General features: G+C 36.2%; 1 protein-coding gene across 2 annotated transcripts in view; it reads left to right on the top strand.

Annotated features, from left to right (window-relative positions):
• The first annotated feature begins 516 nt into the window (after positions 1-516).
• Positions 517-17,452, top strand: part of BMAL2 (basic helix-loop-helix ARNT like 2) — an 87,266-nt gene continuing 70,330 nt past the window's right edge. For both annotated transcript variants that reach the window (XM_074194192.1, XM_074194191.1), the window contains exon 1: positions 517-786. The gene's annotated coding sequence lies outside the window, so the exon portion shown is untranslated. The remainder of the gene's footprint in view (positions 787-17,452) is intronic.

Genomic DNA, 17,452 nt, shown 5'->3' with positions numbered 1-17,452 from the left:
CTAGGTTTCAGTTCTATCTCTGCTACTATTTGGTAACTAAGAGACTTTGGGCAAGTCTCTTAACCCGTCTAATCCTCACTTTCCCTATTTGTAAACATGAAAGGGTTAGACTTAAGCTTCTTAGATGATGTTTAGGGTCCCTTCCATTTCTAAATTCTACGCTTCTAAGTGATCCCTTTGGGCAACATTAATACCGAGATCAAGGATGCCACTTTGAATCCCTTTTTTCCTTGCCTGCCTAGTCTGCAGTGCATCTGTGATCTGTCTGTTTCTTTTGTCACACTTCTATCTCCCGAGCTCTCGGACTCTATAATCTCTTTTTCAAAGACTTTATCTGCCGCAGGCATCTCTCCCCCCCAGCTCCATCCTCTCCTCCTCCTCCTCCACATTTTTCCCAGTTACCCTTAAAACCCGGTTAGTGGAATCTGCAGCCTCCCATTCCCTTGAACGGGTCCCGGGCAGCCCGATTGGGCATGCTCAGTAGCCGGCAGGTTTGGGAGGCGAGTCTGAAGCTCTGCCTGCTCCGGTGGCTGGCTCCGGCAGCAGGGAGGCAGAGAGAGGGGCGGCTTGCTGCAGAGGCGGCCGCGGAGCCGGGCGCAGCCCCGCAGGTGTGCCCACGGCCGCCGCCCGGCCGGACAAGCCTCCTCCGGCGTGGACGGCACGCACTCGGGGCCCCTCCATGCAGCCGACCCGGGGACTCGAGAGCCCGCCGGCCGGCCCCTGCTATGGCTGGGGGAGAAGAGACTGAGGCTGCAGGGAGCCAGCCCGCTCGGGGGGCAGAGGCAGGTGAGTCCCTTCGGGAGACCGCCTGGCGGAGTCGGGGGGAGCTGACAGCTCCTGGCAAGAGGGTGGGGGGGGTATGCTTGTGTGTGTGTCTGTGTGTGAGTGAGTGTGTGTACTGGGGGGATCTGAGAGCTTAACCCCCTCCTTCTACCCGGAGCTGGGGGACTTGCTGCCTCTTCTGCTGCCACAAGCTCTTACTGCCCCAGTGCAGGGGCTGAAAGGACCTTGCCTCTTCCCATCGCTACTTGAGATACCCGCTGCAAATGAAGATGAAGAAATGGGCAGAGAACACAAAAAGGGGGAAACAGGCTCTGATTTTGTTCTTTGTACAGCCTGACCCTTTGGCCTCAGGTGCTGCCCGTGGCAGGATACCTTCTTGAGAGGCACGTTAGAAGTTGTGTTGGAACTGCTTTTGCAGATTTGATGTAAGTCTTGCAATGAGGATAGAACCCTGAAAGAAAATCTGTTCCGTTATTTCAGAGCAAATCTGTAGTCACAGATCTCCTGCCTACTACCCTCTTTCTGTCTGTCATTTTGAATGGTCTACTTGGATTCTTTTGGCCCTCTGCCATCATCATTCATAAAAAAGATTTTTTTTTTTTGCCATTCCAGAACAGGAAAAACAAGCAGTATTCTCTTCTCTTCCTGGCTTCAGGAACTTACCAACTTTGAGGCTAAAAAGCAAGAGAGCTTTAGTTCAGATTCCTTAAAAGAAATGAGGAAAAAACAAAAACAAACAAACACCATTTTTTCTCCCTCTATGTTTCCTGCCCCAAGAATATTAAACCAAACTATACCCCTCCCCAAATACACCCTTAAAAAAAGATTTTATTTATTCTGAATTTTACCATTTCCCCCTATTCTTGCTTCCCTTCCCCCACCCCCACCCCCATAGAAGGCAGTCTGTTAGTCTTTACATTGTTTCCATGGTATACGTTGATCCAAGTTGAATGTGATAAGAGAGAAATCATATCCTTAAAGAAGAAACATAAAATATGATGAGACAGCCAATACACCCTTTTTGTAAAGGAAGAGGGTGTAAATTTAAAACTGCAAGGACTACCTAGTCAATCCCTTCTATTTTACAGTTTAGGGAACTGAAGTCTAGTGTTTGAATGACAGGAAGTAACCAGCAGGATTTGAATCCAGTTTCTCTCACTGTAACACTAGTACTTCTTTCACTTTATAATGCTGATACATTGTCTTTCCGTACTTTTATTGTTGTTTAAAAAAACCAACAAAACTTCTGTTACACAGTTTTCTTTCATGTAGTATAATTATTTGTAGGAGTCTGTGGTCAGTCCAACATTAGTGAAAATGATGGAATCATCATTATATCTGTTACTTAATTTAAGCAGAGAAATAAAAAAGTATTATAAGAGAGTTTACAGAAACATTAGATGATTAGATTTCTACAAGCTTTACCTAATATAATAAAAATATATTCAAGGGGTGGCTAGGTGGCACAGTGGATAAAGCACCGCCCCTGGAGTCAGGAGTACCTGGGTTCAAATCCAGTCTCAGACACTTAATAATTACCTAGCTGTGTGGCCTTGGGCAAGCCACCTAACCCCGTTTGCCTTGCAAAAAAAAAAAAACCTAAAAAAATTATATTCAATTATTTGCCAAAGTAGACTGTAAGATGAGAAAACCATTAGCATTCTCAGATTGAGAATTTTTACTATCATCAGAATATACTTCACCATGTATTTTGCTGAAGAATGGAATAAACCATTTCTTAACTCATCATTCCTATTTATTTTTACATAAGACTGGTCTCCTGATAAAATATTTGTCCATACTTGTGAAAATATGTAAGCAGTTTTGTCCAGATCCAGGGGGCATTTGGATTCTTTCAATATATTCTAATCCAGGTGAGCACAGATTCTAGATTAAATCATATGGCCTAGCCTGAACCTTAGTGACAAGATACCCTTTAAACTATTTTCATTATAAATTAACATTATTGTTCAGTTGAAAACTAAATGTGAAGTTAAGACATGTTTAAAATGATCCTTCTGATTTAGCTTAGAAAAGTTTAAATACTATGCATAAACAATGGATTGGTGGTTTATGATAATGAAAGTTCACCCTTCTGAAATTCTGAATGAAGATTGCATCTCATTTAATGCCAATCCCCAATTCTCTTTACTTTGAATCACAGGAAACTGTTTTAAATTGATCTAGCCCCTTGAGTATGCCTTGGGACTGAGACAGATTTCAGATAGCCATTGTATTTCCTCACTCAGTAGCTGCTATTAATGAAATCATAGATCTAATCCCATTCTATATTACCTGAGAGGCACATTCAAAATAACCTAAATCGGCCCCTCTCTCCCACCATGAGAGAGGTGTGCCATTTTGTTAAGATATCTTAATAAAATAACCTAAATCTTTGCCTTTAATCTTACTTCATGGTCTTCCTTGACTTAACACTTTCAGACTACTTGTCTATTTCATCAGTTTGGGTGAAAAAGATGTTTTAGGAAACTTTTGATGTATAGTTCCTTATTACCAGATCTCTACTCCAGGAATTTATTTCCATTTCTTCCATCTGCAGAACTACTGAATGTATGATTACATCTAAATAATCTGCTATTAGGACCTTATTGGTAAAATGTCTAAAGAAAGCAATGAGGGCAGGGAGATGTCTTCTGTGTTTGGACTGTAGAATCTTAGGGAAGAAATCTTTCTAGCCCACAAAAATCCCCTGGGGAAAACTACAGGTAGTCATTTCCTTTGAGAACATTATTTGATAGACTTAAGAAAAAACAGAAAGACTCTGCCAGCTTAGGGTGAGTGTCTTCTTTGTGGATGACTTCAGAATTCCTGGAATTGGGGACCTTGACATCATCTAGGAGAGCAGAGTAGACTGAGATCTGATGGGAGGAGAGGGCCTTGAATACAGTGGAGACAGAGCTGTCTTGTTCCTAGTAAAACTATTTTGCTCTTAATCTCTTCTTAATTTCACCTTGAAGTTCTGGAATGATACCATTTTGCATGGTAGATTGTAATTGCTGTGCTTTAAAATTCATTTTTTTCATGACTCAGCAATCAGAAACCATTTTAATTAATCCTAAATAAACTTGTGTTTGGGGTTAGGATATCTCTTCCTTGATACACATTCACCAAGTCAATCTAGAACATTTTGCCACGGAATGGCAAAATGTTAGAATAAGAAAAGACCTTTGAGAAAATCTTGTCTCCATCCTTCATTTTATAGATGAAAGAGGAGGGATATGCCCAAAGAAATTCAATAATGGCAGATCCAAGACCTTTACTCAGTTCTACTGTTTTGGTCCAATGTCTTTTATAAGCACACCATGCTGCGTCTGATAACCTTTCACAGAAATATAAAGAAAAGAAGCCTAGTCATCATTTAAGCTATAGAACAAAATGAGTAGCTCTAAAATGTCATAGTGAATACACCCAATATTTGTCTGTGCTGTGAAACTTGATTAAAACAGATTCCTTAAAAGAAATGAGGAAAAAACAAAATTTTGTTATGGAATTATGGATTGAATTATAAAAAAGATCATTTCTTATAGTTAAAAAAATAAGTGACCTATTTACTTGATTGAGCTCCACTTTTTATTGTTGATAGTTAAAGGCCAAAGAAGATCTAGGTCATTAGTCATCATCAGCAACAAATTTGACAAACATATATTATGTATCTATCATGTGCAAAGCGCTATTCTAGGAGCTATGGATACAAGGACAAAAATGTCTCTGCTTATTTTGCAGATAAGGAAACTGAGTCACAAAGAAATTAAAACTTGCCCCTGATAATCTAACTAGTGAATTGGCAGAGCCAAATGTCTTCATCTCTTGGAGCTCAGTTTCCTCATATATAAAATGAAGCTATTAATAGCATCTATCTCCCAGCACTGCTGTGAGAATCAAATGATATTATAAATGTAAAGTGCTTAACAGTACCTGGAATCTAGTAAACACTATATAACAAGTGTCTGTGAAATGAGGATAACCATATCTACTTCCCTCACAGGATCAGTATGAAAGTCAAATGTGACCAAGTATTGTGTAATCTTGCATCTTTAAAAAGCCCTTTTTTTAATTCTGAACTTAGAAAAAGCAGAACATTTTCATATTCACAAAATTCAAAAAAGATTTGTATATAAAACTATGCATGTCCATTTTATATCATTTGCCTTAAAAAATAAAATACTCTTTTCACTGATTAATTTCAAAACTGACTTATCTGTTTATCTGTGCTTCCTTTTGAATTTTCTGTTCTTAGCCACACATTAAAAAAAAGTTTCCATAACTTTTATTTGATATTGATATTACTATTGCAAACCCCATCTTAGCCCCTCCCATTAAAAACAGAGAAAAAACAATCTTGTACAAACAAGCAAAAATAATTTATATAGGAGGCAGCTCAGTGGATTGAGTATTGGACCTGGAACCAGAAAAACCTGGATTTAAATCTGGCCTCAGACATTTAATAGCTTGTGAGCCTGGGCAAGCCTCTCTGCTTTTATCCACTGGAGAACCTCTCTAGTGTCTTTACCAAGAAAACCCCATAAGAGGCCACTAGGTGGCACAGTGGATAGAACACCGGCCCTGGAGTCAGGAGTACCTGGGTTCAAATCCGACCTCACTCACTTAATAATTACCTAGCTGTGTGGCCTTGGGCAAGCCACTTAATCCCATTTGCCTTGCAAAAACCTTAAAAAAAAAAAAAAGAAAACCCTATAGACAGAGTTTATGGAATCAAAAAGAGACACAACTGAATAACAACAAATCTATATGGAGGTTATGTCCAAAAAATGTATGCCTCTTTTTTGTACCTTGAACCCATCATTTATCTGTCAGGAAATTATTAGAAATATTTCATCATAAGACATCTGAAGACATGATTAACCATTACATTGATAAAAATTTATACTTTCTTTCAAAATTGTTTATTTTTAGATTTTTTTTTCAAGGCAATGGGTTTAAATGGCTTGCCCAAGGCCACACAACTAGGTAATTATTAAGTGTCTGAGGTCGGATTTGAACCCAGGTACTCCTGACTCCAAGGCTGGTGGACCTAGCCACCCCTATTGTTGTTACTGTTAACCAAACTGTAATCCTGATTCTTCTCACTTCACTTTGCATCAGTTCATGCCACAAAAGATTCTGTGAAATTATCACTTTTGTCATTTTTTACAGCACAATAATATTTAATTACATTTCACATACTAAAGTGTGTTCAGCCATTTTTATTGGATTCTAGATCTTTTCTACTCTTCCACAGAAGGGAAGAAAGATCTCCAAGATCAGGAAGTTTGTTTTTCTACTCTCCTACTCATTATCCTTCATCTTACCTGCCTTGTTTCCTTTTTGAATTTCATATATTTCTATACCAAATGATTTCTGCACATGAATTACCCTACAATCTGATGTCTGCTCTACCCATCTGTCCTTCATGTTTGTATACTCTTCTCATACATTTTAATTATAAGAAATAGCAAGTTGCATTCCCTTCTTCTTTTCTATATTTGTTTATTCTTTTTGTCCATACTTCTCTTTTTCCTTTTTAAGCCCTTGAGAAGAAAATCAATCTATGCTCAGGTCTACAGTTTTTCTTATGATATCTCTTGATAACTTTGAAAACATTGAGATTCTGAAAGAATACTGTTTTTTCTCCCTCTTTTAGAATGTTGGCACTACCTCATTGTTGAACTCCTTCTCATTGTTCAAATTATTTTACCTTTCTAGATTTCTCTTAATTTCTCTGTTTATTTCTAGTTTCTGCTCAACTCTGATCTTTCATTAGAAAATATTTAAGGTCCTTTATTCCAGTAAAGAATGATTTCCCTCCCTGTAGGATTAAACTTAGGTTTACTGGATAAGTTATTTATTATAAACTTATCTATTTTTGTCTTTTGGAATGCTGTATTGCAAGGTCTTCTCTTATCTTTAGTAGAACTTGTTAGGTCTGGTATGTTCCTAACTATGTCTTCTTGGTACTGATGCTGCTACCTCCTCACTTTCCCACCCTTCATCCCCCATACTTATTTGTTTGTTTAAGATAGGAGGTCTAGATTTGGGTTATTAAGTTCCTAGTATTTTCTCTTTGGGGCCTTCTTTCAGACGGTGATTAGTGAATTGTTTCTATCTGCATTTTGCCACCTGTACTCATAACCAGTGATCCATGTTTTCCTTGGTATCGGTATTCTGATCACAATCCCTCCTTGATTTGACAGACTATCTTCACAATTACTTTAACTAAAATACTCATCATCCTGGAGCCATCTTGGTGTACATGTCTCTCACTAAACTGTTGTTGATGTGGCTCTAACTTAGTATAACTTGGTATAACTTTGTGCTTTAATACTGGTACAACCATGGAGAAGTCAAGGTACGCTCCTCCATTCCATGATGAGGCATTAGAGTAGGAATTTAATTGAGGTTTATAATAATGAAAGTTGGTATTAATTGTCATGGATAAGCAGAACAGTCTTTAATATTCATTCCTCTCTCTCTCTCTCTCTCTCTCTCTCTCTCTCTCTCTTGCTCTTGCACACACACACACACACACACACACACACACACACAGACTCATCATTCAGTCATAGACATGATAGCACTGAAATACACACTACACTATACTACTTGTTCTTTGACCTGAACTCTTTTTGGACTTGAGGTAGCAAATACCCCCCATACCTAGGGAGTAACAAAACTCCCTTATGTCAAATTCACTTCCTTGAGTCAGAGATGGCATTGCTTTCTTGTTATCCAAATATCCTTTACCAAAATGAGAGACAATTACTTTAAGTTCATTGAGTTTAATGACATCCAAAGCTTTACAACTTAGATGACAGACAACTTTGATGTATGTTGTGTCACAATCTCTCCTATCAATAATGTTTTACTCTATTTCCCATCAAGTGAGTTGTGCTGTAGAATTAAAATTGCTTCTTCTAACCATAAAAAATTGCAGAAGTATGTTTTTTTTGATTCAGAGGTATGGAATTTAGGCTTGAGCACTCTTTTAAAAAAAGTATAGAAGGAAAGAGATTTTTTTTGAGAAACAAAAAAATAGTGGATTTTGTCAGAATAATTATCACAGGAGTCAATTAGAAGAGTTCATATCCAGATTTTCAAGACTTAATATTCATTTGTACTGAAACATTTCATACTAGCTCCCCAAGATATTAACCCCAAACCATTTTTTCCAAAAATAAAATGGTCTAACTCTATAGACAAATAAAATGGCATGAATCTTCTTTTTCATTACAGATACTGAAATATTAGTAGACAGAGATGAAAAAAATCAACATTTATCAAAACAAATTTTGTATGGTTTACACCTTCAAATTAAAAATTAGCACTTTCTAGTGAGTGTGACATACATCCTCTGGAGTTGAAGCCAAGAAAATTTGGTGAAATTCCCACCTTAGACTGCTTACTAGTTGTATGACCCTAGATGTAACACTTAACTTTTCTGAACCTCAATTTCCTTATTTGTAAAATGGAGTTAGTAAAAGTACCTACCTCCTAGAGTTGCTGTGAAGCCCAAATAAGATAACATACATGAAATGCATCCTTGGGCAACCCAGCCCAATCATTAGACTAAACAGTATATCAGAGAAAACACCAGGCCTATTGTGGCAAAAAAATTAATTAACTTAAGATAAACCAAGAAGTTTTAAGTTCTACTTGAAATTTTCTTCTTTACCTCTTACCTGGACATTTTTCTTGTTCAATAAAATTTTTATTGCTTTTCAATTATTCTATTTACAATAACTTGGAAATTCTTGGTCTCATGATACAAAATAATACTAAACTATAGTCTAGCAGTGTAGGCATCATTATGGGAACCATTACCTGAACTGTTTTAATAGCTTCTTGTTTCCCTAATTCCAGTCTTTTTTGTTTTTTCAATCTGTCTTGCACAAAACTGTCTTTCACAAATAATCCTTAAGGTCTATACTATAACTTGAAACATTAGCAGAGAAAGTATAATTTATCTGCAGTGTTAAAATATAGTTTATTTTCGGAAGAATGATGAAAGTGTCTTTTATTTTCTGACCCTCTGTCCCTTCTCTACTTGCACTGGTAATGTATGGTTGCCAGGAAGTTTACCACCACTATGTGGAATATACCCCATCTCTCTCCTTTCCTTCTCCATTCTATCTTGCTTGCAGATAGTAAATCAGAAAGACTAAATTGCGGCAGCTAGGTGGTGCAGTGGATAGAGCACTGACCCTGGAGTCAGGAGGACCTGAGTTCAAATTTGGCCTCAGACACTTAATAATTACCTAGCTGTGTGACCTTGGGCTAGTCACTTAACCCCCATTGCCTTGCAAAAACAAAAAAAAGGGGGGGAAATAAGACTAAATCACAGGTATGACCTTGTCATTCCCTTGCTGAAGTAGCTTAATGGCTACCTTTTGCACCTATTATAAAATAACAAACCTCTTTTGTTTGTAATTTAAAACCCTGTATAATCTGATTCTATCCTACCTTAGTTCATATCACTCCCCATTTTTATTCCCCATATAACTCCCCATCTATTTTTTCAGTCAAATTGACTTGTGTACAACAATTTCATCCCTCACCTCATGACATTGCACAGATTATCCAATATACCTAGAGGGCATTTCCTCTTTACCTTTGCCTCTTAGATTCAGAGCATGGATTTTGTGTAGCAACTCAACCAAAGACTTTGGTTCTCTTAACCAAGTTCACTGGAATCTAGAGCAACCTGCCTCTTATATACTTATATTAGATGGCAATAAAAAAGAGTTGTTGCAAGTATTCTTTCTAGAATAAATATTGGGGCGGCTAGGTGGCACAGTGGATAAAGCACCGGCCCTGGAGTCAGGAGTACCTGGGTTCAAATCCAGTCTCAGACAATAATTACCTAGCTGTGTGGCCTTGGGCAAGCCACTTAACCCCATTTGCCTTGCCAAAATCTAAAAAAAAAAAAAAAAGAATAAATATTATTATATTTTCACTTCATTCTTGGAACTGATTTGTGCAGAATTGACTGCCAGACACAGTTGTCCATTTGCCTTAAAAAAATAACAGCAAATCTTCTGTCCATCTTTTCTAAGGTAGAAACAATAATGATTTTTTGATTAATTATTGATGAACTATAATTTAAGTTCAATTTAGAATGCATTATTCCTAAAATACCTCTCCTTGAATGTAGCAAAATGTCATTTCTTCCTTACCTAATAGTTTTCTTTCTATAAAATCACAGGTGTAGTGTTCAGAGCAAAGACAAGGAAGAAGTAAGCATGAATGGCCTAGGCACTTCCTGAAATGGTAGTCCTGGGACAGAACTTACCAATCAGAGGAGGAGGATACTGGAATGGATATGTCTTAAGGGTAATGAGGTTGTTAAGCACAGAAGTGGAAAAAAAGAGAGTGAAGTAGGGGCGGCTAGGTGGCACAGGGGATAGAGCACCAGCCCTGGAGTCAGGAGTACCTGAATTCAAATCCAGCCTCAGACACTTAATAATTACCTAGCTGTGTGGCCTTGGGCAAGCCACTTAACCCTGTTTGCCTTGCAAAAACCTTAACAAAAAAGAGAGAGTGGGGTGGAGGTGGGAGAGAGGCAGGCACTTGAGCACGTGTTGAAATGAACTAACTAAAGAAATTGCAGCATCAAAGAAATGATTCATTTACATTATACAAATGTACAATAGTTGGCAAATATTAGGTGCTTAATAAATGCTTGTCTATTGATTAACTATATTACAAACTAAGCTTGACCATTATTTGCTAGGTCTATTTTATAACATGGGGAATCATGAAAGAAGATAAGATTGACTTGCATTGTGATTACTGTTTACCTCTTCCAGAAAGAGAAAACATTCACTTTTTGGTTGGTTAGTCTTCAGCATCAAAGTTGTCCTATCCCCTAGAAAGGATATGCATAGCTTTTATTCCTGGTTAAATAGGGAATCACAAAGCAGAGGCTTTAATAGGAATCAAATAGATGTCTGATTCAATCTTCCCATTTCCTACTTTCATTCTTCTTCTTGACTCTCTTTTGTTTTTCTTCCATAAAAAGTCTGCTTCTACCAATTAAAATCCACCTACTTAAGTTGTATTTTTTCTTCTGAGAAACTTAGGATATTACATGAGATGTGTTTCATTTATTTTTCACTACCACAGCCTGGTGAAGGGCTGACATTTGGGCTACCCAAAGCTGTTGAAATATAATGAGTTATATTATAATATCATAAGGAAAAATATCTCTCCATCCCTCATGTACCTTGTGGGTGAACATGTGTTCCATTTAGGTAAAAAATCTCACAGATCCTTCTTATAAAACCAGGGAGGGACAAAGAGTGAAGGAAAAAATACCCACACACTCCACATCCAGCATAATTGCATAATGAAGGATTATAAATAGGAAGGAATTCAGCACTCATAATGTTCAAACATGTTCCTGATCTGATTCATGGAGAATATGTCTGTGGTCATCAGAGAACATTCATCTATCTCTTAGTTTAAGACTCAGAACTTCCTTTTAAAAAGGAGTAGGAACATTAAACTAGATAATATTATGCCTCCAATCTAAGAGAATAAATGGAGACAACTAGGTCTCATAACTCTAGGGAATACCAAAGACATAGATATATTTTCTAATAATTTGTATGCAAAAATAATGATCTAAGAGGTAGCCCTGCAAAGAATATGAGGATCTGGTCTTCAAGTTATTATAATGCACTGAGGAAAATTTGAATTGAATTATGTCAGATATCCAATCATAGTCTCATTCTGACAGAAGTTATCAGAATCTTTGCAACTTTTCATTCTCCAAGAAGGAATAGGCTATATATCCTTCTTGATCTCTCAAAGTGACATGACAGACATGCTGCTAACCAGGGGGAAAAAAAAAACAAATAAACAAGTCTAGATGTGCTCATGTTTCCTTTGAAGATAATGAAGTATTACATTAAGAGACACCATTTCTTTTGTGACACATCTCCCTGGCAACAACACATAACTAGAAAGATAACAAACCTGATTTTCAGGGAAATATAATAAAAAAACTAGTGTTTTACTTGATTAAATTCTTCCAAAACTTGGCTTGCTATCTGTATGACCAAACTTAACTTTTCAGATTCAGCTTCTTCATACATAAAATGAGGAGATCGGATTAGATGGATGCCCTCTAGGACCCTTCCAATGTTCAAACTAAGATCCTAAGTTTGAATGAGGTTACCTTTACAGAAAGAACATGAGGGCATTTCTGACTATGATTATTACAGTGGCCATCTCCAGTTGTCTTGATCCATTCTTGGCCACTGAACCCAGATGGCTCTAGAGGAGAAAGTGAGGCTTGTGATTTTGCAAAGCATCCCCTCACTCAAATCCAATTCATATGCATGTCATGGTGTCATCTCCCTGATATCAGGGACCTCTTCAAGAATGAAAGACAAACAACGATAACAATTTCCTTACAACATTTTATTTCAGGATTTATTTTCTTTGTCTTTCTTGAGTTGAACATCTGTCATCCAATATTAGGTTCTCTTTTTTCCATTCTTGCTCTTTATGGAATAATCAACTTTTATTCAGAGTAGCAAATATTCTTATGAATCACGAAGCATTTCTCTAAAGGGAATTTTGAAGATGTCGCATTTCTGAAATTAGTTTTCTTAGAAACTCATAAATTTAAAGGAATATATTGAACATATACTAACTGACTAATAAATACACGCAATCCCAAAAGTCTTAGTGAAGTCTTTAAGCTTTAGTTACTTTAAAACTGCACTGGGGTGGCTAGGTGGCTTAGTGGATAGAGCACGGGCCCTGGAGTCAGGAGGACCTGAGTTCAAATCTAGCCTCAGACACTTAATAATTACCTAGCTGGGTGGCCTTGGGCAAGTCACTAAACCCCATTTGCCTTGCAAAAATCCTAAAAAAAAAAAGGTGCACTAAGATTTTTTGGACTCCCTAAATTAATTGATTCTGGCAGTGGTCCATATTATCATTTCATAGTGTCTCACAACTTGTATTTTGGCATGCAATTTAATGATGTGGGTGTAGATCATCTTGTTTAGATAAATGAATTCAGTGTTTGTGCTTGCCTATGGAAAAACCCTGTTGGTATTGATGATGTGTGGCATCATGTGTATATTCAATAGAACTTAGCACAAATTAAGGAATAGTAAAGAGAGTGCACTATATTTGAGGATTCAAATCCAACCTTAAACATTTAAGTCAACCCTTCTCAACTTTTTAATTTTTTCATCTGTCAAATAGTGCTCATTGCAAGGATCATTCAAAAGAATGTCTATGAATATGTCTTAGCAAACTTTAAATGCTAAATAATATCAATTATTGTCATTATATTTATCTTGGAATTAAATTGTGATTAAATGTAATTAAATTGTTTTTGTTGCCTAATTTGGATTTTGATGCCTTGGTAAAATGAGGACAATATTCTTTATTGTTTTCTAGGGTATATTATCCCCATAGGGTATGTTTTAAGCATATAGAAGATCTTCTTAAAACACTTAAAAGGATTATGAATCCAAACTTTTATTTCATCCTTTTGAAGAATTTTGAATGAGAAAATTCTCTCCCCCAATGCATATGGGTACTAGCTCTATAAATTAAAAATCTTAGATAGCTGTCTAGGGTCATCACATCAGGAGGCTAAATGACTTGCCAAGTGTCATACCCAAAGACAGGAATTAAACCCAGGTCTTTGTAACTTAGAGTCTGGCTCACTACCACCTGTACTGTATGTAATACCACATAAATTCTTCAGAATATTATTCTGATTATTATTTTTAAAGTAAGTTGAAATTTAATGTGTGCTTCATTCAGCTCATCTGTCATATGCCCTGTAGTAATGATAATTGGAATTTAATGAGGGCATATGTGGATATAATAATTTAAAAGCTCATGTTCTTGTCAGAGCTCATGGGGATATTATTTAATAGGCATGCTACGCTAAAAGAGGAAATCTATAATTTAAAATATAGATCTCTAAAAATTGCATGCTTTTCTAATTCTGCCCTAAAAATATTTTCCTTCAAACATGAATTTCGTGATTGTTCCTTAATTCACAGTAAGAATTGCTAGTCGTTCGATTACCAATAAAAAAATTTTATCAAAGGGATAACTTCTGATCATTTAGAAATGGAAGTGGTAGCCACTAAATATAACTTCATCAAAAACAGTATATGCCAAAATACTATCATTTAATTTTTTGATTCTGTGGCTTTTTTTTTAAGGTAACTGGACAGGTGAATCAAGGGAAGGCTATGAACATAATATATCTGGGATTTCAAGAGAATAATATTTCAAGAGAAAGTTATATTATATCCCATGTAGACATGATTCGGTGTGGTAGGTCAGACGGCTGTACTGCTAGGTAATTTTGAAGTTGGTCAAATGGCTAAACTTAAATGGTCTCCAGTTTGTGATTTCTTTTGGTCAACTTTAAATGAAGTCTAGTGGCATGTCCTGTGTAGCTACACTTTCATCATTATTATCTTGATGATTTAGATAAAGGCATCAGAAGCATGCCTGAAAATTTGCAGAAGACACAAAATTGGGAAAGGTAACATACATTTGATGATGAATTTGGGATTTAAAAAGAGATTAGAATGATGATTGAATCTAAGAAGATGAAATTTAGGGACAGAGAATGGACTTGTAATTTCATCCCAATAAAGAAACTCCTTCTACCAATGCAGGTCAGCATTTTATCTAAAATGTAGTCTTAAATATTGCCTGGGGATTCTAAAAAAGTTTAGTGACTTGCCCAGGGTCACATAGCTAATATGGGTTAAGGAAGAACTTGAACACAGATCTTCATTTTAAGCTGCTTCTCGAGGTAAAATTTAATAAGGATAAATGCAAAGTGCTGTACTCAAAAAAAATCACTTTAACAAGTATAGTATGGGATAGATAATGGCATAACAACATTGCATGGAAAATAATCTGGTAATTTAATGGACAATAAATTCAAAGTGAGTAATTTGTTAAGATAATTGTAGTATCTAGGACACCAAATATGATTGTTACACTATGCTCTGCCATAGTCAGACCATATCTAGAATACTGTTGTTGAGAAGGTGGAGCCAAAATGGCAGAATAAAGGTAGAAGACTGTTTAATTTTATGGGCTACATTTTAAAGTAAGATAAGAATGATGAAATTAATCACCATACTACACGAGGTTCAATCGAATAAACTGGAAAGAAAACATTAAAAAGAGACATAATGATCTTCAAGTACTTTGAAGGATCCTTCTTGACTCCAGAGTGAAGATGAAAGATTAATAAACAAAAAATGAAGAGATGGAATTTTAGCCTTGAAGTTTTTTAAGGAAAAAACTTCTCAACCATTAGATTGTCCAGAAATAGAATAGGCTTCCTTAGGAAGTAATTGATTTCACATTCCTAGGAGCTTTTGAGATAAAAGAAGATCTTTAGTATCCTAGGTATTCTTTGGAACACTGCTAGAAGAAAATGACTAAGAATTATGTAGGTTAAGAAGAGATAAATGAACCAGGTATTTTTTTTAGGGAAGAGAAAAGGCAATTATTGTGTGCATGCTAGATGCCAGTTATTGTACTAAGTGCTTTACAAAAATCTCAGTTGAAAAAGAACTTGAAAATGTGAAGTTTGCTTTTCTTTTCAAATCCAGAAGAATACTCTAAAGGAAAGAGTTTCCATTTTTAATCTATCATTAAAACTTTTTGGTTAAAACAAAAAAATAAAAAACCCTGACTCCATTTCAGAAATTGTCTCTTCCCAAAGTTAGGATCTTTTAAAAACACATGTCACTAGGTAACTGTTACCTAAGAGATTCGTTGTACATATTTATATTTGGTTAGTATGGTGGATAGAGCAGTGGACCTAGAATGAGGAAGACCTGAATTCAAAATATGACCTCAGACAATTATTAGCAATGTGATGCTGGGTAGATTATTTTACTTCTGCCTAGGATATTATATTGAAATAGAAGAAATTCCTCTAAAGGAAAAATAAGTTCAGGTTCCTCTCCAACCAATTGAAGGCAGCTTAAATCAGCTAGCAAGAGCCAACTGTTAAATTTTTTTCTGGGTATTTTTACCTAGGAAATCCAGCAGTAAACAATACACAAATCAGGGCTGGATATTTTGTGATTGTTTAGACTTCAGAAAGGGCTGGAGAAAATGTTAATGATGTAGATTAAACTTAAAATAGTCTTGAGATCTGATTGATAAATAATACACTGCTGACTGAAGTGCTTTAATTCTATGCTGAGTTCCTGGTATGACTACTAATAATGAATTAGTTTTTCACACAGGACTATCTATGCCTTTAATGAGTAGTTGTCAGGTAATTGGATTTGTCTATATTCTGAAATCATAGCTCACTCAAAACTTAAAAAATAAAATATGAAGGTAGATAGCACTGGTTTGTCCTGGCTTTGTCCATGTAAATTTGATTAAATCACAATTTCCTTCAACTTCAGTTTCCTCATCTATAAAATGGGAGGGTTGGATTTGATACCCTCAGAAGTCCCTTCCAGCTCAAAATCTATGATCTTTTTTTTTAATTTTTAATTAATTTTTTAATGATTTTTTAATAATTTTTTTTTAGGTTTTTGCAAGGCAAACAGGGTTATAAGTGGCTTCCCCTTCTTAGAGAAGGAACCTTTGTAATAAAGATAAATAAATGAATAAAAGAAAAGAAAGCAATTTAGTAAAAGCAATTGCCACTGTTGATTCTCTTTAATTGTTTTTTCTATTTGTTGTGGTGGATTTGCATTGTGACCTGATCTTTTTTTTTTTAGTTTTTTTTTTGCAAGGCAAATGGGGTTAAGTGGCTTGCCCAAGGCCACACAGCTAGGTAGTTATTAAGTATCTGAGACCAGATTTGAACCCAGGTATTCCTGACTCCAGGGCCGGTTCTTTATCCACTACGCCACCTAGCCACCCCTTTTTTTATGAACTTAAAGAAGGGATTTTTTATTTCAGGTCATGGAGCAATTTAGGATCATTGGAAGTGCCCCATAATTTCTCAAATGTATTCTTGCCTGTACTTTTCTTATTAATTGTGGATCTAGCTCATTTTCCACTGCTTCTCTAATTAAATTACATACAGTAAGTATGTGACAATTTCAGACTCTGCTCTATCAATGAAATTCATTTCAAAATACCTCTTCCACAGTGTAGGAATTAGGACTGAAGATCCCTGAGATCTGGAAAATCCATGTAAAATTTTGACTCACCTTTTGTATTAGAGAAGAAGTCTTCTGACTTCTCCTTATTTCCTTCCCCCTTATATAATACTAAACATATATTTTATGTACTTCTGAGTTTCTGAACTTTTTTGGTATCATCTGCTGACCTTCACATGTCATCTGTGGCTTCCATAACACTCCCCCCCCCCCCCATTTCTATTTAGTTTCTTTTTTTAAAAAAATTCTTTATTGAAGGCAATGGGGGTTAAGTGACTTGCCCAAGGTCACACATCTAGGCAATTATTAAGTATCTGAGTTCACATTTGAACTCAGGCACTCCTAACTCCAGGGCCAGTGCTCTATCTACTGCGCCACCTAGCTACCCCTCCATTTAATTTCTTATGTGGACCCATGATATATTGAAACTGCTATATGAAAGGGATAACTATAGAAAACAAATCTCTCAAACTGGCTAAAAATGCTGTTAATTTAACACAATATCCTTT

The sequence above is a fragment of the Macrotis lagotis genome, chromosome 7 (genome assembly GCF_037893015.1).
Source record: "Macrotis lagotis isolate mMagLag1 chromosome 7, bilby.v1.9.chrom.fasta, whole genome shotgun sequence".
NCBI lineage: Eukaryota > Metazoa > Chordata > Mammalia > Peramelemorphia > Peramelidae > Macrotis > Macrotis lagotis.
This window is presented reverse-complemented; position numbering and strand designations above follow the sequence as displayed.